This window comes from Nerophis ophidion, linkage group LG02, assembly GCF_033978795.1.
Source record: "Nerophis ophidion isolate RoL-2023_Sa linkage group LG02, RoL_Noph_v1.0, whole genome shotgun sequence".
In the NCBI taxonomy this organism is placed as follows: Eukaryota; Metazoa; Chordata; class Actinopteri; order Syngnathiformes; family Syngnathidae; genus Nerophis; species Nerophis ophidion.
Window position 1 is genome coordinate 35,125,617 of NC_084612.1, and position 5,086 is coordinate 35,130,702.

Below are 5,086 nucleotides of genomic sequence, written 5' to 3' on the forward strand. Positions count from 1 at the left end.
TGGCAGTCTGGCACACCTGGTTGCAGTTGCCAATTAGGCTGCTATTTATGCCTGCCTCGCCCTCTAGGCTCGAGGATTGTGATTATGTTACAGACGTTTTGCTGCATGCATGACTGTTCCTCTCTCGTGTTGGTTATAAAAAAAGACTCTTACTTGCCTGTCGTCCTGTAGACTCCTCCATTTTGTGGTCGCAACCACCGCAGCCATGCGAGTTCCTGACGGAATCCTCGAGCCGGAAGGTGACTTCGCGGGAACGCCTGTCAGCGACGTGGGGGCGAAGTTGTGGAACGCACATTTCCTGGAGGACATTTAGGCCAGGTTAGTGCGGTCCCAACCCACGGCAGACTCACTCCTTTTCCCGCCAGCTCCGCCGCCGGCTCCAGCGCACCCTGCGTCTTAGCTGCCGACCCCAGGGCTCCGTTCTGCTTGGCCTTCTCTGCCTGCTGCACGAGGATTGTGATTGTTACAAACTTTTTGCTGCATCCACGACTGCTTCACTCTTGTGTTGAGTATAATAAAAGACTCTTACTCACCTGTTTTCCTGCAGACTCCTTCATTTTGGGGACACAATCAACGCAGCCATGCGAGTTCCTGACACAACTAGAACTGGAGCCATTTACTGTATACTTCCGTAAATCAATGGCAGGCGTGTGGCGTCATAGCGTCATGTCTGCATGCAGGTCACTTTGTGTTCACATCAGGGGCGTCACTAGACCTAATACTGTACTGGGGCACACCTGGGGCACAAATAATTCATGTGAGCGTGCAAAGCGCGCAAGCAAAAACATTTTTAGCACTTATTTATCATAAAAAATACATAAATAGTGCTTTAAACTATGAAATCATATCAGATTATGTTGTATGGATCTTTGATTAACCACCTGAAATTAACTAATGCATTCGACCTACTTGTGCACTTTTTTACTCCAGACTTCTAAACTGCTACTGGTAAAAGCAAAAAGGAAGAGCAATGAATCTTTTTGAAATATATATTGCAGTAATCATCTGCAAAATTAACATCTACAAAAGTAAAACAAAAAATAAAGTACCCCTACATCTCTGGGTTCTTTTGTATTATTTAATTTCCATTTATGGCAATCTGGCTCATCCTATTTCAGATACACAAAACTATAAAATATACACAAAACAATAAAGCCACAGTAATAGAATAAATGAACAACTGTTGTGTGTCTGTTCAGGGAATCATTTTCTGAGAAGTAAACTGTAACGTGTCCTTTTCATTTTTGCAAAGTGGTCAATCACTCTGGACAGACATGGAAATATTACAGTAACTGTTATACAGTTGACCAGTGGTTCCCAACTGCTGGGTCGTGACATAAAAGTGGATTGTGTGTCATTTTCAGTGAGTCGCAGTCAGACGTGTGCATGAAAAAAAAAAAGTTTAGGGAGAAAAAAATCAAATTCTGGCAACAAAACCCAATATTTTCAGCCATTTTTCTGAAAACAAATACAGAAATGTTACTATTTTTTCTGGAAACAAAACCAGATGCTTTAGCTGTAGCCATTTTTCTAGTGACAAAAAAAGATTATTTTAGTCAAAGTCACACCGATTAACAAGACAAGTCTACAGTGCTATTTTTCTGTGAAATAAACACTGGGTGTGAGTTTTCCTTGCCCTTTTGTGGGTTCTTCCGAGGATGTCGTAGTCGTAATGATTTGTACAGTCCTTTGAGACATTTGTGATTTAGGGCTATATAAATAAACATTGATTGATTGATTGAATGATTTAAAAATTTGGCTCAAGACTTGATGATATGGAAAAATGTTTTTCTTCCTGAAGATAAACCATTTGAGAAGCACTCAACTCACACATGCTGACTCCAAATCATCATTGATGCAGAACCAGCAGACAATAACCAACATTATGTTTCATGTTCATTGGAAATTCCCCCGACAGCTCGTACAGCAAATGAATATGTTTGTCTTGATACAAGGAATAACGTCAGCTAACTTAGCATCAACTTAAGACAATGATGTTGCTTAGCTAGCTAGGACTTCACTACATCTCTCATTCCTCGCTTCTTCTCTGCTGCGGGCGAATAATTTTCTGATATCCATCTAGGAGTTACAGTTTGAGTCAAATCAAAATCAAAATAATGTAATTAACAAATTGTTGTTGGCTAACGTTACCTACCTCAGCTGTGATTCGCATCGCCTCCCTCTGTCTCTCTCTCTCTCTCTCTCTCTCTCTCTCTCTCTCTCTCTCTCTCTCTCTCTCTCTCTCTCTCTCTCTCTCTCTCTCAACTGAAGTCTCGATCCACACGTGAATAAATTACCATATTAAGTAGCCATGTGCTCATTGTTTCGTGGAGTGAATACAGTAGCAATCAATTACCATACTAAGTAGTATGTGCGCTGTTGTCTATGTTATGTAGACTTAAAACTCTGAAGCGATTTTTTTTTTATTGGTGAAATTTTTACTGGGGCACTGCAGATCAACAGTGGGGCACGTGCCCCAGTGAAACATGTCTGGTGACGCCCCTGGTTCACATTAGACATTGCCTTTTTATTGTGATGTGAACGACGACATGAAAAGATCAGATTTGCCAAAAACATCTGAATTGGACATCCCACCCTGTAGTGTGAACGTAGCCCTTGACAGGGCCACACATATTCTGTCTATAGGTCTCTTGTCTTGCTCCATCTGCTGACTTTTTAATATATGTGTAACTGTTGTACAATTGTGTTAATATACAGGTATGTTTTTTGTTTTTTTTTACTTTTACAGGCCACAGAATGTGGTTTACCGGCGTTGTCCAAGTGTTGCTGCGCGAACTCGGAGGGTTGAAGTTGCCTGGAGTTGTTCATAAAGGTTTGACTTTTTCAGTTAAAATCTTAATTATTGAGATAAAAGATGTGTCTTAGTTGAGCTATGATGTGTGCTGAGGTATATTTATAATATATTATTAGTGGATGCCGCTTATGCTTCAAATATGTCAGTGGCAGCCCGCCACGAAAGAATTACGGCTGCCACAAATAGATTTTTCGGCTTTTGACTCGCTCGACCGCTCATAAAAGCAATGGCACTCTGTCTGTGAATTGAGCTTGTAGTTACAACTCCGGTGCAGTAGTTTTGTTACTCATGCGACATGAGTAACAAAATGTTGAATAACATTTTGTTATTCAATTTGATAATTAATAATTTGACATTGATTTTAATTACATACATTGGAACTATCCTACTGTGATTTGTATATCCATTTTTATTAATCTTATGAATAGTTTCCGCAAAGGGTGCCCTTTTTTCTGGCTTAAGCATCTCCCCCGTAAGATGTATGTGCACATGCCATGGTTTTATGGTTGAAAAGTGCTTGTGAATCATAACATTTAGTTTGTTTCAACACTTTGCACGTAGTTTTTTAGCATTGTAAGATTCATGAGCACAATCCAGAGTGGTACTTTTGTTGGTAAATGAGAGACGCCTAGAGATTATCATCATTCGTTTACATCTTAACAAGAAAGTGAGTATGTGGGTGAGCGATGCAGTTGACATTTAAGTTTGAATGCCTCTAAGGGACAAAATGGATTGGCCAAAATGACAATAATTGGACAAAATGCGCGAAAAAGTTGCAAGGCTATGCAAGGATTTGTTGAATTTGTGTAAATAGGCGGGATTGCAACATTGCCAATTTCTGGAGGGACAGAAGAAAAAAAGCCTAATCTTTTCTTTGAGCAGCATGCAAGCGTTTAATATGACTTTGAGATGGGAAGGGTGCACAATGTCAGCTCCTTCACAATGGATTCTGGTCATTAGCGTGGACAGTACAGCCTCTCTCAAGTCAAGTTTTAACCTCCAGAGGTCACACTGTTCTCTAATTGTACGCTACAGGCAGGATTAGATTCTGATGTCAAAAAGAGTACAGACTCTTAGCTTTGCTTTTTCTTTGTGTTTCTAATATGTTTTAGATAACAAGGTCTTTTTTCCAGGTCGAGGCCACAAGCCTACAATGTTCCACGTTACCTGATGGGATCAGCTGGACAGGTCGTATTGTCATTCACTTACAGACCCCGGTATATCACACAATGTATGGATTGCTGCTCTGATATATAATCACAAAACATTTCATTATGGAAAACCTACAGTTTATATGATCCAGTAAAAAAGCTGGAGAAATTGCCATAAAAGCTAAAAAAAAATTTTTTTTACAAAGATACCATTTTGTAGGCATTTGTGGATCGATACTGAATTATTTATACCCTCAATACTAGGACTTTATGCTCTAATAATGATTATAAATACAAAATATTGACACTTTAATTATTTGAAATGTTCTATATATGTCATGATCCGTTGCCCAGATCATAGTTTGTTTCACTTGTTGGCTTAGTTCTCTTTCAGCACCCCAGTTTTGCGTTTCCTTGGTTGCAATGGCTATTCATTGTTTTCACCTGCCTCTGATTAGTGTTCTAGACGCTCACCTGTTCTCAGGCGCTAATCGGTCTGGTGCTTTTGTTTGCTTCCATGCGACATGAGTAAGTTTATGTGATTTCCTTGTGATTGCTGCGCTAAGTTCCACCTTATGCATTCTTGTGAGGTTTTCCAGTTAGCTCTGTGCTATAGGCATGCTTTTCTTGTGTTTGTGTTGTCCCTGTGTGATTTATGAGGAATAAATCATTTTTGTCACCTGCATTTTGCCTCCGGAATTTCTGTCTGCATCTTGGAAGAACAATCCGCGCATCACCATGCAAACTCAACGCAACAATATAATTAATTGGAATGTGGTGTAAAGTAATTAAATTATTAAAATCTGGTCTCAGGCCCTGCAGACCGAATGTGATATATTTTTTTGCCCTAAATTGACACATAGATCAGCTATTTTTTACCAGACTACACGCTCCAAAGTGCTTCAAATCTTCTTTTTTTCGCATCAGATTCGGGCTACATCGGGAGGTCGACCATTAAATGAATGACTCATAAAGCAGTACTCTATTCTGCTCAGTGCATTTTCATTTAAGAATGGCAATCTTGTGAAAGAGGCTGCATACAAAAGTGCACCCAGGCTTCATACAGAATAGCGGACCCTCATCGCTCCTAACAGCTTGGATCCACTGCCTCCTTACCGTC

At 39.9% G+C, this 5,086-nt stretch overlaps 1 long non-coding RNA gene across 1 annotated transcript; it reads left to right on the forward strand.

The window, feature by feature from the left end:
* Positions 1-115: 115 nt before the first annotated feature.
* LOC133569983 (uncharacterized) lies at positions 116-4,550 on the forward strand. Its single transcript, XR_009810005.1, has 3 exons — positions 116-318; positions 2,750-2,833; positions 3,949-4,550. It is a non-coding gene; the product is annotated as an uncharacterized LOC133569983 (long non-coding RNA).
* The last annotated feature ends 536 nt before the right edge of the window (positions 4,551-5,086 follow it).